The sequence below is a fragment of the Adiantum capillus-veneris genome, chromosome 22, assembly GCF_014529385.1.
Source record: "Adiantum capillus-veneris isolate H3 chromosome 22, ASM1452938v2, whole genome shotgun sequence".
Taxonomy (NCBI): Eukaryota; Viridiplantae; Streptophyta; class Polypodiopsida; order Polypodiales; family Pteridaceae; genus Adiantum; species Adiantum capillus-veneris.
In genome coordinates this window covers 72,994,427-73,017,402 of record NC_140952.1, presented here as the reverse complement: position 1 = coordinate 73,017,402, position 22,976 = coordinate 72,994,427, and the positions used below count along the sequence as shown (strand labels likewise).

Sequence of the window (22,976 nt, the reverse complement as noted above, 5' to 3'; positions counted from 1 at the left end):
TAACAATGTCTAATTGATGTACATCCCAACCAAAATGAGCTGCCAATACACATAGAAAATGCACAGTTTTCATACGAAAAGCGGGAGCAAAGGTCTCTTCATAATCTATGCGTTTTTGTTGTGCATAACCCTTTGCAACAAGTGGAGCCTTATGGCGATCAATCTCACCATCCGGCTTGTGTTCCAACTTGTAAACCACTTTGCACCAATGGCCTTTTTGCCAAGGGGAAAATCACATAAAGTCCATGTGTCCTTTTCTATAAGTGCGTCATATTCTGATTGCATGGTAGCCATCTAATTTTCTGAATTCGGTGCTTCATCAAAAGACAGAGGGTCCTCAACATCATGGAAGCTAGATACAGCCAAAGCATAACAATCTGATGCTTAAGATGCATGGAAAGAGTCTGAACGAGTACGACTAGACAAAGGTGCATCCAATTTACTATCACGCAAAGTGTGCACCAGCCATTTTGGCATACCTCTAGCCTGCTCATTTTCAGCCCTTTCCTCATCAAGTACATCATGTACATCTGCATCATTAATAGGCTGATCTATAACATTTTCAAAAACCCCCATAGGCTGTACATTTGCCTCACTGGAACTTACATTCTTACTTCCACCATTGAAAAGAGGCAACAAAGTGTCATAAATGTCCCGTGAGCTTACATTACTGTCTCTAGTACATGACAGCAAGGGCTGAACAGAATCTTCCACAAACACTACATCCCGTGAAACCAGAATTCATTTTGTTTGCGGATGATACAACCTGTAACCTTTGCTTTCAGTACTATAACCAACAAAAATACATTTGACAGCCTTATCATCCAATTTTCTGCACTGTGTTTGTGGCACCAAAGCATATGCCAAACAACCAAAAACACGCATGTGCTCAATAGAAGGTTTCTATCATGCCATGCTTCATATGGAGTAATAGACTGCAAAGATTTTGTAGGATACCTATTTAGTACATAAGTGGACACATGATGGCCTCAAGCCAAAAAGAATGCGTCAAAGCTTGACTTTTGACCATACACTGTGCCATTTTCGTAAGTGACCTATTTTTTTCTCTTAGCAACACCATTTTGCTGAGGTGTATAAGGCACTGTACATTGGTGTTTTATCCCACGACTAGCTAGAAATGCATTGAATTCATGAGACATATACTCCCCCCGTCGATCGGAACGGAGGGTGCCATAGTACATTTCGAGACATTTTCAGCCAGAGCCAAAAATTGTTTGAAGCACATAAAAACTTCAGACTTCCCTTTAAGCGGAAATACTCATGCATGCCTAGAGTAATCATCAATGAAAGTCACGAAGTAAAGGTAATTTCCCAAGGACGGAGTTTGCATGGGCCCACAAACATCACTATGCACAAGTTGCAACCTGCATGTGGCCCGAACTGAACCATCCTTTGGAAACTTAGAACGCTACATCTTACCCAAAATACAGCCTTCACAAACATGTTTGACAGGAGTTTCAAGAGGCGGCAAAGAAGCAACCATATCAGATTTCTACAAACGCAGCAAACTGACCAAATTCAGATGACCAAAACGTGCATGCCAAAGTTTTGCATCTGAAATAGCCCTTGAATCTTCAACTGCCTTTGCAAAATTTTATCCACACTTATCATACAAAGTGAGCTTATACAGCCCACGGCACAAAAGGCCAGATACAATAATTTCATCACCAAAACTTAGATCATGAATTGTCCATCTGTCATCCACAAATTTGGCTATAAGTCCAAGTCTAGCAAGTGCGGATATAGACAAGAGATTCTCCTTGATCCCAGGTACATAAAGTGCATCAACAAGTGTGAAGGAACTACAATTTGCAACAATAAGCACAATCTTTCCAACTCCCTGAACTGGATAAGAGGCATTGCTGGCACAAGTGACTGAATTTCCATGAGGGATAGACTCGAGAGAGGTGAATAATTCACGATGTGAGGTAATGTGCTTTGTAGCACAACTGTCGAAATACCACACATGTGAAGCTGCAGCTACTGACAAGCATGCATCATGGACAACAGGATTGTAAGCGCACTCTGCGCTAAAAGCCCATTCTGCATCAACATCAACATTACAGTCTCCTTTTACAAAAGACTCAAAAAATGGCTGCATTTGTAGTGGAACCAACATTTGCAGTGAAACCACCCTCTTTCTTCTTAGCCTCTTTGGCCTTCAACTTAGGACACGACTTGATCAAGTGATCATTGGCTTTACAATAATGGCAACGCATCTTCTTTTTGCCCTTATCACCAGAATTTCCAGACGAATTGCTGTCAGCAGAAGCATTAGGAACATAAGTTTTTCCACTCGCAGTAGAACCATAAGAAGTGGCTGCATTACTGTTACCACCCTTTCTTTGAGAAGCAATAAAATCCTGTTCAACTGCACGCTTACCTAGTCCTGTTTTTTTTGTAAAGTGACTCTTGCAACAGCAATGTGCATAATGCATCAAACTTGACAACTTCAGGATTTCCTTGAGTCATCAGTCTCCAAGTACTAGCAAAAGTCTGGTAGAAATCTGGTAAGGCATCAAGAACAGTCTGCACAAGGGAACTGTCTGAAATGACTTCACCTACAGAAACAAGTTGCTCATTGCTATTCTTGACACCAGCAAGAAAAGTGTCCATATCATCTTCCTCATGCATAATCTTCGACTCCAGCTCTTTACGCAGCAAAGCAATTTTAGCTTCATTGCGGCTTGCATAAAGACCTCCTAGAATATCCCAAGCCTGTTTTGCAGATTTTGCTAAACGCATGTGAGGAACAATGGTGCGCTTCACAGACAACACAATCAATGCATGAGCCTGCGTGTCCTTTACATCCCAAGGAGCTTGTTCTACCGTAGGCAAAATAACTCTAACATTTGAAATCCTTGTAGCAAGACCTGCAACATCCTCAACATCACCTGCATCCTCAAAACTAGGACGTACATCAATGTCCTGCACAATATTCCAAACGCCCTTTGACACAAGAACGAGTTGCATCATATAAGCCCACATAGGGTAATTGTCCCCATCCAACTTGTCCTCAGTAGCAAAAAATCTTGAAGACATCTTTGTTGTTGTCAGCCATGCTACACTTGATGTGAAAACTGCCCGAAAATAGGAGAAACGGAGCGGGAACAACACATGCTATATAGCACAGACCGTAGAAGACTGTACAACACCTCTTATGCAGAAAATGGCACTGACAAAAATTCTGCATAAAATGACAAAATAGCCTGTGCAGACCTACCTGTAGTGGAAACGGAGGCCGAAATGCGCCCGAATTAAAAATCTGAGCAGATTGTGCTCTACGAGTGTACCCAAAATATTTGTTGACCTGCAAACACTCGCCAAACCTTCAGAGAAAGTCAACAGGCGTGTGCTGAAGCAGCTTACGACTAAGCCCGGGAGGACATAAGCTGCTCTGATACCAATTGTTGAAATTAGGATTGTAGAGAAACGCACACAGCTTGGAGAAGACGAAGGAAGCTCAAGGCATACAATAGAGAGCGTGTTACTTAGTGTGCAATGGAAAGATTGATAACCCTAGAGTGATGGACGTATATACAATGCACGGGGGAAGAAACCTCCTAAAGAGGGAAAAAATGCCCCGGCGGTCCTAGTGTGTTCACACACATCACTACCACATGTATATGGTAACATTTGTAATGCTATATTTTTGGAAAAAGTCATTGCATAAAGGGTTGAACAAAATCTTTTCAAATGTTCATTTCCAAATTACATGAAAGTTCTTTTACATAGGTCATACCGCCATCGTGGGCGCACTAGAGAGAGAGGGGGGGGAGAGAGAGAGAGAGAGAGAGAGAGAGAGAGAGAGAGAGAGAGAGAGAGAGAGACTACACTTTGTACTCAATATTATATTGATCTCACACATGTGTCATCTTGACAAATACATTCTGAAATTGCCAAAATTTGTAGGTTTTTTCACCATCAACTTAATAAAAAAGAGGGATTTAAAGTTATCAAGGTGGATTACACTAAACCTATGGCAAGAGAGAGAGAGAGAGAGAGAGAGAGTACTTTTCTTCATCTGCTTTTATGAATTTTTTCAAGAGCGAGAGGTTTGAGGGCAAGAGGGACCATGCCGTTTTACTAGTGAACATAAAAGGACTAAGCTTTGTATGTAGCGTACTTCATATATCCCACTAATCATATTAATGCAAAGAGAGACCCAACTCTAAGCCTCTACAATTAGACCATGTGACATGCGGCAAGCCTCCTAAGGCTTTAACATCCATGCATCAAGACTACATTTCATTTCATGAGGATAAAAAGTAAATTGAGATCTCTCGTTTAATAATTTCCATGTCACTTGTCTATGAAGTTCCATTATTACACATAATGGGTTGGGTGAGGCATTGTTTTTCAAATTCTTATCTTCCCTCCTGAAGGCTGTTGTGATTTTTCACATTGCTTATAAAAGAGGCACATAAGGACCCGATATAAGAAAATTACATGGCAATAGACTTCGTAGATGTAGAGGCCAATCGAGAGAGATTCAAATTGGGGTAATTCAATCTTCCACTTCAAGTAATGATTTTGAGTGAAACGGATCTAAAGAGAAAGCCCTTGTCAAAATCTCCTTGTTTCTTAAGCTAGGCCCATCATGACACTTTTGGAATGCCTTTCACGTGCCGTGTATAGAAACCCTCTTTCTGAGTTTCTTGGGTTTCTTCCTCTCTGGGTGTCAAAAAAGAGCAAGTAGACATTCGTTTTTTAACTTTTTGGACGTTTCGAACGCATTGGCCATGTCAAAATTTTCAAATTCCAACACTATCTAATAACATTGTGATTTTTTGCATTCCAATGATAACAAAAGACATATTGAATGAGCGACGTCTACCTCATTCAAAAAACATTTTTTAGAGTATTTAATTGTCTTTTTGAACATACTTAATAAGTGCAAGTACACTTTATGAAAAAATTATAAAGAAAAAAATAAATTTTTTTAGAAGACCTTTGAAATGATCTCCGAAATCTCTTCATGAAACAATTTAATGAAATAGATTTTGAAAGTTTTTTAAATGAATATATTTTTTCATAAATTAAAATATTACAATATCTAACATCCACATAGCATCAAACTTTTATGAAGACACTTCTTAACGTCTTGTTCTCTAAGGCCATTTTTTTTAGCAAGGCCAACAAGATGGTATTACTAAATTAATGGCACCATGTGAAAGGCTCCTTGACATGTCCTTGTGATATAGGTGTCAACGATGCGCCCAACTGAGGTTAATTTGGCTATTGCGTAGACACAAGAAGTTTTGGACAAACGAGCAGGTACGCTGTGCCTCTCGAGCAGAAGCTCATGATGTTATGCATTGTATGAAAAACACTGAAAAAAGCTCCATTTTCTTACATGAGAAAATTTCCAAATTTTCTTGCGAGAGCGACGGCCCAGAAAACAGGAATGAACCCCAAGGCAAATCCTATGCAGAGCGCAGGGATTTCTGTCCATTCATGGATCCATGCAATGAATGGCGCAGCATAGGCCACTGCTTCATGATGGGTTGTCGTCGACGACCCGCCGGCCTCATCAGTACTGCTGCACGGCTTCTGGATGATGTCTCCACACACATAAGGATCTCCAAGGTAGCTCTCTTCATTCTGCAACTGGGGATTTCCCTCAGGTATTTCCCACTTCAGCTCTGGATTGAAGGAGACGTTGAAGACAGAAACTCTGAGGCTGGCTAACTCAGATGGAATGCGCCCTTCTTCCAAGCTGTTCTTGGAGAGGTCGAGTGACTCCAGCTGCTCGAGCTTTCCCAGCTCATTTGGGATATGGCCTGTTAATCTGTTGTTGGAGAGATTAAGATTTACTAGCCGAGTTAGCTGACCTAGTACGGACGGGATCGTGCCCACTAGGTGGTTGTGAGACAGGTCGAGCGACACCAAAAGCTTCCGCACGTAAGGATAGGTCTGCTCCGATCCTTTCATGGTGAGCTGTATCTGCGCTGGATATAAGCTCGGGATGTATTCATACTTTGTTCCCTGAAAAGTCACTGAAATGTAAATATCTGAAGACAAACCGGTGACCGAAAGACCATCTGCCCATTGTGGCAAGTCCTCAAAACCTGGGAGGTGAATGTTGGTGGGGATGTTTCCGGTGAGCTCATTGTAGGACAAGTCGATGATTTGTAATGCAGCACCCCAGGCAGGCGGTAGAGGACCGGAGAGATAGTTGTGGCTCAGTAGAAGTACACGTAGCAGGACTGTTTCAGCTGTATTTATTGAGAATAAGCTGGAAAGTGATCCTTCTAGCTGATTGTGGCTCATGTCTAGCAGCCCTAGAGTTTGATAGGCTGTGGGCAGGAAACTTGGAAGGCTTCCACTCAGAAAATTCTCTCTTAGAGAAAGTATCTGAAGATTCTCACAGGCACCTATCTCCGTTGGAATCCGGCCTTCAAGATTATTGTAGCTCACATCAAGCCAACGGAGTTCAGAACAAGATCCTAGTGAAGATGGAAGATGCCCTGTCAATTCATTGTGGGACAAATCTAATACTTGAAGGCTGTATGTAGGCCTTGTATGGCTTCTTAAAAAAGATGCAAAATCTCCTGCCAATTGATTGTGAGAAAGCTTGAGTACTACCGTCCAAAGTGGTTGGGCCGTCTGGTTCCACTCCAATATAGATTCTTGGAGCTTTGTGAAGTTGTTATAAGAAAGATCCATTGTCCTGTACAGGACTAATGGTAGGACTGATGGCAAGTTGCCCTCCAGGTTATTGTTTGCAAGTGAGAGAATGCTATCCATATTAATGTAATGACTCCTAATCGCATTGCTAAGAAATTCATTGGTGAGGTAACCTCTGAGGTTGCAATTGCTCAAATCTACGCTCCATGGAGCTGCTAGTGGCTGAAGACGATGGAGCTCCAAGTCGAGGGGATTTCCAGACAGGTTGAGAGTAAGGTCATCTCTCGAAGTGTGTAAATTGCTCATGTTGGCCATACATGACCATATGTGATTGCCCTTCAGCTGGTTGTCCGAGAAATCTAAGTAATAGAGTGTCCTATTGAGCAGTGCAAGCTCCGAACAATCAATATCTATGTTGTGAAGATTTGAGGAGGTGATGCAAAGAAACTTCAGTACCTTGGAGCGAAAGAGCCACCTTGGGATTAACGGAGGAGCAGAACTACCAGCTTGTTTCTGAAGGCCATACAAATCGAGAAAGTTCTAGTGTTGGCATTAATCTTCTCCATAAATCAGGTATGGGGCCTTGAAAGCGATTCTCGCTTAAGTCAAGTGCGTTAAGGACGGGGAGGAGACCTAAGCAGGAAGGATAATACCCACTCAAAGCATTGCCGCCAAGATACAGTCCAGTGAGGTTATTGAGATTGCAGAAGCTGGAGTTTGAGATTGGACCTGTGAATTGATTCAGGCTTAGTTCCACTATGCCTAAAGAAGGGAGCTGAAGGGAGCTAAAGGAGGGGAGTCGGCCTGGCAGATTATTCCCTGACAGGCAGAGACTTTCAAATAGAGTAGTGAAGTCCTGGAAAAAGATGGGAGAGGCCCAGAGAGAACATTACCTGTGATATCGAGCGTTACAATTTCTGTGAGGTTGAAGAGGGAGTCTGGGATTGGCCCAGAAAGAGCATTGAAAGAGAGGTCGAGAAATTGTAGAGCTGGGAGGTAATTGAAGAAGAGGAATGACAACGGTCCGGAGAAAACGTTTTTGGAGAGGGCAAGGATGCGAAGCTTGGGTTTGCGGGAGTGGTCCGGAAAGATGATTATGAGAGAGGCCGAGGCTCTGCAGAGCCGTGAGATTGAAGAAGCACTTTGGTATTGATCCAGATAGAGTGTTATAATCGAAACGAAGCTCAGAAAGGCGGTGGAAAGAGCAAAGAGCAGGCGGAAGGCGACCAGATAAGCGGTTCTAGATAGGTCGAGATACGTGAGCTTAGATGTGGGCAGGAAGGTAAGCAAGGTGGAGTTTATGTTGGGCCGAAAGAGGACATTTCGCGAAAGATCCAAGGACCTCAGGCTGCGAAAGGGAGATGAGAATGTGAAGCTCGAATCATTAAGGGCGTTGTTGTGAAGATCAAGTTGGTGGAGATGAGGGAGAGAAGTGAGGCAAGGAGGGATTGGGCCGGACAGGTAGCTATCTGTGAGAAAGAGGGTGGAGAGCGAAGAGAGGTGGCAGAGGGAGGCAGGAATAGGGCCAGCCATGGCATTGAGCTGATCAACTGCAGAGATGCCGAGGCGAGAGACGCGAGGCGCTGTTTCGTTGCCGTTTACAATATTGACGTCGCACGTGACACCCTTCCAGGAGCAGCAGTGTGCACCGCGGCCATCCATCCATGTGGAGAAGAGATCGCTCCACCCTGCGCCGGCGCCCGACGCTGATGTATTGAGGCGGACGCGCTGCTATGTCGGATGCCAAGCAATCTGGCACAGCTGCTGTATTCGTGGCGCCAATGTAACAGCTGCGTTGCATACAACTGATCAAGAGTGCAAACAACAAGCTGAGCAATATTATTACTGCAGCTTTGGATCGAGTAGCGGCAATACTATTAATGTGTTTCTATATTATTACCTACAGCAATTAAGAGTAGGGCAACGAAACATATTATAGAATAAGACTGCTGCACAGTGCATATGAGAGGTAAATCTCACAATTTGCAAGCTGGATTACACTAAACCTAGAATACAATCCAGGATATGTGAGCCCTCAGAATGCGCGCCTTTTAAGGGGACTCACAAATTGTACCTATACACCGTTTCACAAAAAAATTTGGAGGACCAGTGTTCGAGAAAAGTGTGCCTCAACTTAGCCTTGAGCTGGTTGAAAAATCAACACAGTCTGTTGAAGGGAGGGGAAGAAGTAGAAAATCCGCTTGAAAAAATCAAGAAAATAGAGTAAAATTAAAAAAATTACTATTTTTTTAAAAATATCCTATTTCAATCTACTCTAAAGAGAATTTTGTATGTTTACAAAATTGATTTTTCCCCAACACTACTTCCACTGCGCCAAATAGGATCGTATAGTGTGGTCACTGGCTAGTAACTACTTGCTTCGACCCAAACCAATGCCCCCCCCCCGAAAACACACATTTTTGAAACGCCCTTTTCACGGTCTTATTAGAGCCCTCTCCCATCTATCCCTATTCTTTATGCAGATTAAAAAAAAGGCGAACAAGGAGGCATGCCATGCATCACTTAGTAGCCCGAGAGAGAGAGAGAGAGAGAGAGAGAGAGAGAGAGAGAGAGATCGTGTGAAGCGGGCAGGCACACACACATATATATATATATATATATATATATATATATATATATATATATATATATATATATATATATATATCTAGAGAGAGAGAGAGAGAGAGAGAGAGAGAGAGAGAGAGAGAAGCCTCTTCGTACATTTGTTATTGCGTGAGAGAGGTGTGAGCCTATAGTTAGTGTGTGTGTGTGTGAGTGTGAGAGAGAGATAGAGAGAGATGAAATGAAATGAAATGTTATTTTAAACGTCTTTAAAAGTGATACAATCTTGGTGTATCTAATATAGTGTCTCGGATATTGTTTAGAGAGAGAGAGAGAGAGAGAGAGAGAGAGATCCCGCATTAGACTCTCGACAAAAATTCAAGCCATGAGATGGGGTCACGAATCACCATTGTTGTAACAATAATTATCAATTATTTCCAAAGAGTTATTATCATTCAACCATAGACAAGTCTTCTTTTTTTTGCATTCTATCATGCACTAGTTGAAAAGCTTTTGCAGATTGAAAATGCAAAGCTTTGTAGTCAGAGCACTAAAAATTTAATTTTCAAGACTTTGAGAAACTTCAAGAGGAAAAATATAGGAAATTTACTGTCTGAATTAAATGTTTACTGTCTCGAGCCTTCGGAAACTTGGTACGAAGCTAAGTTTTATCAAAGAAACTAAAACTTTCAAGGCCAATAGACTCATCCTTTGTCCGTCGTCCGTGGAGTAGACTACAAAAATGGGATGTAGCCTGTGATCATGTAGCTTGCCTGATGAAAATATCATGGATTTGCTCAATGTTCAGCTTTAAACATGACCTACAACCTAGGAAAATACACCCCCACATATCGTGTTCCACATGCCAACTTCGCATGCAGTCCACCTTTGTCATTGTGTGTGTGTGTGCGCGCGCGTGTGTGTGTGTGTGTGTGTGTGTGTGTGTGTGTGTGTGTGTGAGAGAGAGAGAGAGAGAGAGAGAGAGAGAGAGAGAGAGAGAGAGAGTTGCAGGTAGTGTGTGCAAAATCTTGGCTAGATTTCAAATTTACCATAAAGAAAATCGACAAAATATTATAAATTTTAGAGTAAATACCACCATACCACTACAAGAGGCTATTCATATTAGCGACGCTCAAAAAAAAAATCCCTGGCGTCGCTATGAGCGTCGCAAATTTCTTTGTAAATTTACGACGCTCATAGCGACGCCGGCTGGGCTAAAAAAATAACCGAGCGCGCCCAAAAACTCAGATCTCAAATCTGAGTTTTTCGGCGCCCTCAAGCAAGGAGCAGGTAACACTCTCCCTCTCTCTCTCTCTCTCTCTCTCTCTCTCTCTCTCTCTTTTTCTTCTCCACACACACACACACACACGAGGAGAGGAAGGAGAGCCAGGTATGCTCCTTCCCTCTCCTCATTCTCATGTTCCCTTCCCCTCTTTCTCTCTCCCTCTCTCTCTCTCTCACACACACACATACACACACACACATAGTGTTTTTGAGAGAGAGAGAGAGAGAGAGAGAGAGAGAGAGTACAAACAAAAACAAAAACGCACACACACATACATAAACAAAGAATGCACACACACATTGAGAGAGGAAAAGAGAGAGAGAGCATGCATAAACAAAAAACGCACGCATTGAGAGAGAAAAAGAGAGAGAACATGCATAAACAAAAAACGCACACATTGAGAGAGGAAAAGAGAGAGAAAACATGCATACGATCCAAAAAAACGCACACACATTGAAAGAGAAACTAATTTAACGTCGTAGGAAACTAATTAAAATTAAAAGACCTAAAGATCTAGCCGACGAGGAGTTGAACTCAAGACCTATTATTCAAGAGGGAAATGGCATAATCAATCTATCATACTTGGCATGGGTGATAGAAAGGTTATACCATTTATCTCTTTTTATTGGCACACACATCCACACACGCGCACACACACAAGAAGAAGAGAGTTATAACGTCGTAGGAAACTATCTTAAAAGACGTTAAAGATTAGGTTATATGTAGACTTACATTAAATTAGATTTAGGTTTATTTTTAACTAGATTTACGTTTATTTACGCTAGATTTAGATTTACGTTATATTAGATTAGATTTAGGTCTCCATAGACTGTGATGCCTTCATGAAGCGGGTGAAGAAAGCCCTCAATGGAATATAGGGTATTGCTGCCTTCACTCATGGTGGGCTCCGTCGATCCAAAAGTACTGGTGAAATGTCTTCAGAAGATAGGGAAGAAGGTGGATCTTCAGGGCGGCAAGAGACACTACATCCCCGACACAATGACCATCTAGACAACCTCTAGTCATTCAACAGCAACTTCAAAGTTAGTAACAAGAACAAGAACGGTCTAAAGGGCCAATTGCTGTCGTCAGATGTGGATGGAGATGAGGCAGCGTCACCGCCGGAAGTTAACTCTCACATCTTTAGTGATGAGAATGCCAACTCTTGCCGAGTTATGTGAAAAATTATGTGTTAAATCAGTTTTAAGGTTCTTATAATCCCTGTTAGTTTAGTTCTTTGTTTTTAATATAACATAATTTACGTTAGATTTAGATTTATGTTATATTAGATTAGACTTAGGTTTATTTAGGTTTACCCACACACACACACACACACACACACAAGAAGAAGAGAGTTTTAACGTCGTAGGAAACTATCCCAAAAGACGTTAAAGATTAGGTTAGATGTAGACTTACGTTAAATTAGATTTAGGTTTATTTTTAGTTAGATTTACGTTTATTTAGATTTACGCTTATTTACGTTAGATCGAGTCCACGCAAGAATTACTTACGGTTTAGGGTTTAGAGTTAGACGAACAGTGAAAAGATCTACTGTGAAAAGATGTTAAGATGCTGTGAAGTGCTACAGCTAGAGAAGAGGCAAAGGGGTTTTGTCCACTACATGCAGTATCATGTAGACGTGGGTGTGTAGATTTCTTGTACCCGCAAATATAGGTATTGACAACCCGGTGGTTCTGATCTCCGTGCACCTCTAGACCGAGGTGTGCGGGGATTGGACATGACTAGAGAATGTGAGGTAAAGAGAGAGAGAGAGAGAGAGAGAGAGAGAGAGAGAGAGAGAGAGAGAGAGAGAGAGATAAGACGAAGAATGCCAATAGAATATTAAATTTGTTGTCCAGGTTATAAGTTTTTTATCCTCATTATGAGTAGTGACGAGGATGTGGGACCGTCCAACCGAAACATCTATCTCTCAACGAGGGTCTTATGTCCTTGTAATCAATGCAAGCATGCTGTGCGACGGACAAGACGTGTTTCTTTGCAGCACGTTCGCGAATTTGGCGAGTTCGATCCATCTATTATAGATCGAGTTGTTGCCAATTATAACTCGTCGGACTCTGATGCTGGCCAACAAGCAGCAATCTTGCAACCCAATAGACGTGTTCGCAGGCGCTTTGGTCAAGCAGCATATGTGAGGCCACAAGATGTAGCCTCTGACAGCTCGGGGGATGATCATGCAGAGCACATTCCCAACGAGGCAATGTTTGAGCCCGAGATTGATGAAATGATCGAGACGATCATGGATTCAGAAAGGCTTATCTATGATGATATGAAAAGTGAAGCCGATACGCCATTGTATAATGGAGCACGTATGTCTAAATTGAAAGCACTCCTGGTTCTTCTCAACATGCAGACAAAGTTTGGATGGAGTGACACTAGCGTCACAACGCTTTTCAGGTGATCTATTACAATTAGTTTACTTTAATAAAACTCTAAATGTATAATGATCTGATAGATTTTTACACGACTGTATCATATTTTTATGTTGTGTAGATTGCTGAAAGAGCACATACTACCAGCTGACAATGTGATGCCAGATTCCCGAGATGAAGCAAGAAAGATTTTGCGAAACTTGGGGATGGATTACAATTCTATCCACGCTTGTCCTAATGACTGCATTCTTTTCAGAGGGGAATACATAGACATGGAGAAGTGTCCGAAATGTGATTCCGAAAGATATCGAGTAGATCTCCACGGGACAAAAATTCCACAAAAGGTTTTGCGACATTTTCCTCTGCTTCCTCGCATCAAGCATTTCTTCGAATGTAAGTCCATGGCCGCCCTAGCATCATGGCATGAGGAGAATAAATCTTCGGATGGTGTGCTACGAATTCCTGCAGATTGCGCAACCTGGAAACATATAGATGGAACATGGTCGGATTTTGCCAGGGAAGCTCGAAATTTGCGCTTAGGCCTGGCTATGGATGGCGTAAATCCATTTGGTCAAAGATCAACATCTTACAGTGTATGGCCCGTTGTCATCGTCAACTGTTAACCCTCGTGGCTCACGGACACCCTATCGCCTACGACGGACACTGTAACCGTATTATTTATTTAAGTAGAGTCAGGCACCGGGCTTGTCGGTCCAATAGGGAAAGGTAGAGTGATCGCCGATGAGAGGCGCACTCTAACGCGAACATGCTAGGGTTAGTTGGCTAAGCATGGGCGCCCAAGTGTGAATGGGGTGAGCTCACATAAAAGCCAATTAAACCTAAAATTGAGTCATTCTCTCATTGTGCAATAGAAGCTTCTCTTGCTCCATCTCCACCTTCTCCTTCACCATCTCCTTGTGTGTGTGCGTGAGAGAGAGAGAGAGAGAGAGAGAGAGAGAGAGAGAGAGAGAGAGAGAGAGAGAGAGAGAGTGTGAGAGTGTGTGCGATCGAGCGTTGCGGCGGCACGACGGCGGCGAGGCGGTTGAGCGCGGCGTAGCGGCGTCTCCCTCTTCTTCGCGGCGAGGAATCCTCTACGGCAGGAGCATAAGGCGGTGAGTGACACACCATTGCCCTCTTTGAGCTTACTAGTTAAACTAGTTGTGTGCTTGGAGCCGTCTGCGGCTCGTACACGGTGTATCGGCAAGTCCCTTGCTTCGACAGTGCGGCAAGGAGCGCACATTTTTGGCGCCGCTGCCGGGGAATAGCCCTGCACTAAGCCCAAGAGGCACTTTGTGCTTCTTGTATGAGTGGTTTGCAGTAGGAAAGAAGAGGGAGAGGAAGGCGTATTTTTTCTGCAAGTTGTTAATTTTGTTTTTCCAATGCGCACAGTTTGCATTTTCTGTTTTTTTGCTGCGTACATTCAGTAATTAGTTAGACAGTTAGCAAAATTCTGTTTTTCTGTTTACACACAGTTAGCATTTCTTGCGTTTTTTTTTGCATTTTCTGTGTTTTCACTGCACAGTTCTGTCAAGTTTCAATTTCTGCATTTTTTGTGTTTTCTGGTTTGTGCACAGTTAGGCGCACAGTTAGTTAATTAAGTAGATTAGTAATTAGGTGAACCATTGATTAGCAGGTCAGTAGGTAGGTGGGGCAGTAAATAGTTAGGTGAGGTCAACGCGCACCAAAACGCGTACCAAATAATATCTCAAAAAAAAAAAAAAATCGGGGAAAAAAAAAATTTCTTGAAAAAAAAATAAAATAATAAATTTCGAAAATAAAAAAAAACCGAAAAATAAAAACGCGAGTGAGTGGGAGGTTAAATTTTCAAAAATAAAAAACGTGAGTTATAAAAACGTACGGGTTGGTTTGTATAAAAGTTAGATCGGGATCATTTTCCCAAGCCCAAGCCCAGGCCCAAGCCTCAGTCCACAATCTTATGATATATACTAGACTCACTCTTATATATATACCCTACTCCCTCAAGAGAGAATGAGAGCATGTGGAACAAGTCCTCCACTCTCCTCCCTTCTCTTCCCACTTGCACCCTTAGACTTTCTAGTTTGGGTTTAGTTCCCTACTGGAAATTGACAGTTTTAGGGATTCCGAGGGCATAGAGTGACCAAACGGAGTGCTGTAAAGCACGGCACGACCCTCTGACCGATACGCTCGTTTCGAGCTATCACACGGCCCATTCCACGACATGCTCTAAAAAATCTAGCAAAAAAACAAACAAAAAACACGCTAAAAACTAGTCACAAGGCCTCTTAGAGCAGCTTTTTGACACCTTAGGGTATCAAAAGCACATGCACTTACGCTCTGGGCGGGTGCTAGAACACGAGCATATTGAGGGTGCCTCTGTTCATACGGACACCCATTACCTATCCACAATAGGCTCTAGACCCTCAGCGGGGACACAAGGTAGCACCACCCAAGACCCTAAAATAGCCGCTAGTGATTCCTCCTCCGACTCAGAAATCATGGAAGCATACCCTACCCAAAACACTGAGAGAGAAGGCCATGCACCTCCCGAAGCTCCACAGCCTAGTACTAGTATGTTTAGCCGTTTCATGGAAACATTAGGTAGAGCTACTCGCTCAGAACCTGATGCAAATGAAGCACACGAAGGGGGTGGGGAAGTGGACTCTCCTTTCACATCGCACGTGGACCCCACACCCCCAAAGAGTGTCCATGTGGATATCCTGCCAACTTCTTACCAAGAAGGCCCTGTTGAGCTGCCTCCTTCAGAAGTTCCCTCTAGAGTACCGTTGGTGACAAGTAAAACCACGGGGAGCAACATTGCTTCTACCTCACAAGAAACCGTTAACACGTCGACTCTAGAAGGATTGTTCATTAATGATCATTGGACATACGACCTCCACACTGAGGTGTTGACGGATCTACACTCTAGCCACGCCTACCATGTAGGATGGATAGAGATTGTACAATCCACCTCTAGTGCCACGAGCATCGAAGATCAACAGAAAATGATCTGTAATGTTATCCATGGCATTATTCAATCAGAAAGGCAAAACCGAGGGGTAAATATACTCTCAACTAGCCCCATGAGATTTCTGGATACGAGCAAGGCTCAACAGCCTACTCTATCACAAATGGAGACTCCTCTAATGAGCCCCATGGACCCATCTTAAGTCATTTCACCTGGGGTCTCTATGCAATCTGAGCCTCCGAGCGACAACTTTAGCTTCCCTAACTTGGCTCAACCCTCTATTAAGGAAAACACAGTGCTCACTCCAGGGATAAGCCTGACAGAGAATGTACCGATGACATCTACGGTTAGTGCAGTGCCACTACCTAGTGTCGTAGTACCTAATATGGGGCCTCGACCGTATGTGCCTCTATCCCCTTATGCACACATGGCCCCCACACCTCCAATTGTACCACTTGTTTATGCTCCTCGAGTGCCGCTCCCTAGCCCTTATCCGAGTGGACCTATGCCCGGTTATGTTCCATATCCTGCATCATCCACACATATGCCAAGACCGGTACCCATCCCTCTCCCACATATGATTCCAAGAGTACCTCCACCGGCCCTGCCTCCTCACATAGGTGACTTCGTAGCGTTTGCTCAAACCATAGGTCGATCTATCGCCGAAAATATGCGTCACGCATCTGATAGAGAGCCTAGAAGTAAGGCAGTACAAATTGCCAAACTCACGCAAAAATTCAATGGGGACGAAGATGCTAGAAAACACATTGAAGTGTTTGAACAAGTATGTGATTCCTTAGGGGAATGCAACGAACTACATAAGTGCAATGCCTTAAGCTTGACATTAAGTGGGAAGGCTGGAGATTGGTATAGAACCCTAAGGGTGGACGAGAAAACAATCTACCCTACCCTTCGAAGGTTGTTTCTAAAGGAGTACATACGAGAAGGTGTGCTTTGGGGTGTAGCATCTCAGCTACAGAAGGCCGAACGTAAGGAAGGAGAGTCAGTAAGGGACTTCATTAGTCGTCTAAAGCACTTAAACTCTCGCTGCCCTGTAAATGAGCGCTTCAACAATAACCAACTGCTTGATCGATTCATTCGAGGGTTGAGGAATGAAGGAATCTATAATGGACTAGTGATTAGAGGTATCACAACCTAGGAAGATTTCACTGCCAATGCAATCCAACTAGAGGACAACTTGATGATAGCAGGCATGAGGGTGTCTACTGACACGAGATCCACTAGCTCACAAGCCATTGAGTATGAACCCATGACTGCGAAGCCCATTGCCAATGAGCCAAAGGTATTTGAGACATTCTTGACAGACCTCACCAAGGCAATCCAAGAGTCTCTTAAGGATAATCGACCCCCTCAAAATAGTCACATGTATCCAAGAAGGGAGCAACAATGGTGTTCCATTTGCTTAGGTCCACATAGCACTAGTGAGTGCCCTACATTTAGAGTAAAATTTAATGGAACTTCCAACGCATGTGGTAGGTATGGTCACCAAGCTAAGGATTGTTTAATGATCAAACGTATGATGGCAAATAGACCACCTGTAGCCTGGACAGATGCACCTCGAGCTCCTGTATTGATGCCTGCTCCACCTGTTGAGCAACTACCGCAACACATGGTCCCTAGATCTCAAAATGTTGTACAAGCTACACCGTTACCACCTCCTGTGCTAGGACCGCAGCCCCCGCATCCAAGGGTCGCCCCTATGAACCAAGTGGGTTGCGAGCCATCTAATGCTCATGTAGATGGTTGTGAGGAGGAAATAGACACTAGTATTGCCTACGGACTTGATACATTGGAAGAGTGTCCTATATACTACATGGAAGATTGTTGGGGGCAAGTCAAGCCGGTTTATCAAGCTGCTGCTCTCGCATCCAGAGGTCAAAATATCAACACCCAGGCTAGGAGGCCACCTCTTCAATGCTACGAGTGTGGTGGACCACATCGGGCAGCGGAGTGCCCTATTAGACTGCAAAAGAATGCTGCACAGATGCAAATGAATCAAGGGAGCACGTCTGCAATGCCAATACTCACATGTAATCGTTGTGGCATAGATCACTTGATTTCCCAATGCCCCTATAACCCAAATGAGCCTAAAATCACACCCCTAAATTTGGTCGAAATTGCTAGTGTGACATCGCCAATACCACCCGTCGCACCCGCTTATGCGATTACACGGTCCATGCTTCAAGGGCCAGGCCATATCCTCGAAGAGAGAGATACCGCGTCAGTTATCCAAGCAAAGAAAAAGAAGACACGAAGGAAGAGGTCGCAGAATACGGGAAATTCAAAGCCAAGTTCCAAAACAAACATAGGAACAGGAGATGACCCCGTGTATATGAATGACCTCGAGGATGATTCAGATTCAATCGAGACAATAAAGACTAGAACCAATGCCACAAAGGGAAAGACCGACAAAGAAAACCGTAACATGGAACCAAATGAAAACCGAATAAGAGAAAACCATAAAGAGCCTCTGAAAACACCACAAGTGTTTCCAAATCCAATCCAAGACCCCCAAGATAAACCGCAGGGGCAAAAAGGGAAGAATCGTAAAAAGAAGGTTGGGACGTACCCAAACCCAGTAGACGAGATTGAGCAAGTGAAACATCTAAGAGGTTTAGTGGAGGAGACTCAAAGGAAACTAGAACCAGAACCCATGTATGTCAAAATTCATGACACAGTGTTTCCCACGCAAGTTCATCCACCCCACATGAACCATAGACCGTTAGCCATATCTAGTATCATCCAAGAAGGGAGTGAGGACGGGGCATCAGGAAGTGAGCATACACCTTTCTTGTTGGAAAGGATGTTTAACGAAGGAATACCTGATCCCAGTGAGGAATATGAGATTCCATCCTCACCAGTTCCTAGTCAAGGACCTACACCCTGCAAAATGCCAATGAATGTTGCCAAACTAGTGGACTTCATGTCTTCTGAGGTCCGAACCATGATCATAGCAAAGCTGTATGGAGATCCTGAGTTATTCCTTGCACTTCGAGCATTCCTTAACGGAGAGCTACGAACGGGATTACCGCAGTTTGCGCAACCAAATAGGCCTAACTCGCTTATGATTGATGAGGAAAATCATGTGCAATCACTTGACTTAGATGGACACGAGTCTGTGATCGAGGTACCCATTAACAAATTAGGGCAGTATTTTGAAGTCGACGAGTCTAATGCGACCCTACCCATCACTACCAAGGGATTAACTATAAAGGGAATTCTTGATGGTGGTGCGGGAGTTAGCAACGTTACAAAAGATTTTTGGGAATCCATGGGAAAACCCCGCCTTAGTGTTACTAACATTGTGGTAAAGATGGCAAATGGTACCATAGCCAAACCTATGGGGATGCTCAAGGATCTTAAGATCAAAGTTCTAGAACACAAGGTACGACATACGTTCATTGTAATGGATTTCTCTAAACACCTTATGTCATATGAAATGATTTTAGGACGACCATTCATGAGGGAAGCACAAATGGTTCATGATTGGTCTAAAAATCATGTCTATTTGCAATTCCAAGACTCTGTCCTTAGAGTGGATTTGGTGACTGGTAAGGTACACCCCTTAGGGAGTAAAACCATTATTGATCATCGCTCTGACACCACAGTTCACTCGGCCCCACTACAATATTGTTACACTTGTAAGAAGGATACAGACATTGGCCAAGATTCTCCTTACATGGATGTGTTACCGGGTATGACGGAATCAGACAACGTAGACTGGGTACACCTAGCTGCAACCATAGATACCTGGGGAAATAGAGGAACCACTTGGGTCACACCAGAGGGGGAAGAGGTACCACAAATTGCACCTCTGAACATGATAAGTGCCATACATGCATCTTCTAAGGGCAAGGCAATTGTGGACCAATCTGACAGTGACACCGATAGCTCAATAGAAGACTTTGACCAACACGACTTGGACACTGACTCCCAGAGTGAAACGGATTCTGAATCTCATGAATTAGAGAGTGGAGCAAGTTCAGAGTCAAAACATTCGGAAGGACCGAGCACATCAACCGATGATAGCTCCCCCGAGAGTGAAGGGACACCAACGAGGACTCCTTTAGTGAGCCAGATCTAAATGCAAATCAAAAGCAGGTCTCAAATAAGAAAAAGAAAAACCTTAAGAGGCGTCGATATCAAGCCAATGTACGTGCTAGGATAAAAAAGAAGAGATCCTCAGCAGAATGGCTCAGTTATATAGGGGCATGTGATGCTCATCGAAAATTGGTAGACAATTGGGGTGAATATCTCCAAAATGTTATGTGGTGTAGACCACGACCCCATGACATAGCCCAATTAGAGATCATAGACAAGCCAAGGTTGAGCCGCACTGCAAGGAGGCGTCAAAACCAAGAGTTAGCTCGACAACACAAGAAAGCAGAAATGGAAGCACAAACCAAAGCACAACCAGAATCCACAGACTTGCATCTGCACCAGAACATTTCAAATCTTACACCACAGGGGAAGCAAAGGTTGTGTACACAAAAGCCCAAAGAATACCTATCGATGGGAATAATGGAATCTATGATGGTCCGGCAATAGTTAAAGAAATAGAATTAGCTGACCCCGGTGAAGAATCAAAACCTGTTTTTATTGCCCAAGACCTCACAGAAGTTGAAGAGGCGGTCCTCAAAGAGCTTCTCAAGGAATTCAAGGACGTATTCGCTTGGACATACCATGATATGAAAGGTGTTCCACCTTCTGTGGTCCAACATACAATCCCTATGATTAGCACTGCGAAGCCCGTACAACAAAGACCCTACCCGATGAATCCTAAGTACGCAAAGATCATTCAAGAAGAACTAGAAAAGCTTATCAAATGTGGGTTCATATATCCTATTGAACACTCTGAATGGGTGTCTCCGATAGTTATCGTGCCAAAAAAGAATGGGAAACTCAGGGTGTGCGTGGACCTCAAAAAAGTTAATGCAGCTACTAGAAGAGACCATTACCCCCTACCATATTCCGAACATGTACTCGAAAGAGTTGCAGGCAAGGAAGCTTATAGCTTTCTAGATGGGTACTCAGGCTACAACCAAATCACGATAGCGCTAGAGGACCAAGCTAAAACTGCCTTCATCATAGAATTTGGCGTGTTTGCATTTCGTGTGATGGCTTTTGGCTTAACAAATGCCCCTGCTACATTCCAACGATTAATAAACACTTCTTTTAAAGAATATTTGAGAGAGTTTTGTGAAGCTTTCTTAGATGACCTTTGTGTTTACTCTTATTGGAAGGAACATCTATCATGTTTGCGGAAGGTGTTTGAAAAGTGTAGGTTATATCGTATCTCATTGAATCCGTTCAAATGCCAATTTTGGGTCAAGCATGGAGTTATTTTAGGGCATATAGTATCCAAGAATGGTATCTCAACCGATGAGAGCAAAATTAAAGTGATTCTAGAGTTACCACCACCAACCAATTACAAGGGAGTTCAAAGGTTCATGGGACACGTGGGTTATTATCGACGGTTTATTTTATTTTTCGCTGAGATAGCACGTCCTTTGTACAAGCTTCTCATTGAATTTAAATGGACTGAAGAGTGTGACCAGGACTATGAACAATTGAAGAAAATACTAGCAAGTGCTCCAATTTTAAGGACACCTAACTGGGATGTCATTTTCCATGTGCATATTGATGCATCAAACTTTGCTATTGGGTGTGTTCTCACTCAACCAGGAGAACATAAATTGGACTATCCCATTAGCTTTGCAAGCCGTCAATTGAACGATGCTGAAAGGAACTACACCACTACAGAGTGAGAAGGTTTGGCAATGGTTTATGCAGTAAAGAAATTTCGCTACTACCTTCTGGCAAACAAGTTTGTATTTTATGTGGACCATCAAGCGTTGCTGTATCTGGTAAACAAGCCATGCTCCACAGGAAGAATCACACGATGGTTGTTAATTCTTCTGGAGTTTGATTTCACGATTGTAGTGAGACCCGGTAAAAGGCACGTCATGGCTGATCATTTGTCTCGCATACCCAATGGTGAAGCCCCTACAGGAGTTGATGATGAATTACCCGATACTTCCCTATTCATAGTTGAGACTATGCCTGAATGGAGTGAGAACATTGTTAACTTTTTAGTTAATGGTTTTCCACCCAAGGCACTTCGTAAGGATATCGCTCGAAGGCTAGTAAAAGAATGTGAACCCTATTGTCTGATTGCCGGAACTCTGTATAGATTAGGCAAGGATGATATTCTTAGGCGTTGTGCCCGCGAGGATGAATATTTGTATATCTTGCAAGAAGCACATATGGGCATAGCAAGAGGTCATTTTTCAGGAGACCTGACTGCTAGAAAGGTGCTGCAATCAGGCTATTGGTGGCCAACTTTATTTAAGGATGCATCACTTTTTGCAAAAGGGTGTGATGAGTGCCAATGTTACAAGACCACATAGCGCAAAGACAGAATGCCCTTACATCCTATTAAAGTAACCCAACCATTTGAAAAATGGGGCTTAGACTTTGTAGGTCCAATTAGTCCCGCAGCTCGCAACACTCAATCTCGATATATTCTAGTTCCTACGGACTATGTAACAAAGTGGGCTGAAGCTAAGGCTTCACAAAAAGCTGACGCGAGGACAACGGCTAAGTTTCTTTTTGAGAACATTATCACAAGATTTGGTTGCCCTTTTGAAATTGTTAGTGATAATGGTACCCATTTTATAAATGAGGTAATAAGAGAGCTTACCACGACCTTTATGATATCCCACCATAAGTCTACACCTTATTACCCGCAAGCTAATGGACAAGCCGAGAGAACCAACAAGACTCTAATCTCTATTTTAACCAAGACGGTAGAAGCTCATCGCACTGATTGGGATTTGAAGTTGACATCTTCTCTATGGGCTTATCGTACTGCTTATAAAGTGGCTATTAATTGTAAGCCATTCAAAATGGTATACGGCCAAGAAGCGGTTATGCCTTGGGAGTTTGTCATTCCTAGTCTTAGGGTAGCTTCGCAAGAAGGATGGAATGGTAACCCCTTAACCGAGCGTTTGTATATCTTAGAAAAACTAGACGAAGAGAGACAGTTGGCTGTGCAAAATGCTCTTGTGGAAAAGGATAGGAGAAAGAAGTGGTTTGATCGCCATGTGAAGGACAA

The 22,976-nt window shown here is 43.0% G+C and overlaps 1 pseudogene; it reads right to left on the bottom strand.

The window, feature by feature from the left end:
* Positions 1 to 5,198: 5,198 nt before the first annotated feature.
* Positions 5,199 to 22,976, bottom strand: part of LOC147429581 (uncharacterized) — a 78,583-nt pseudogene continuing 60,805 nt past the window's right edge.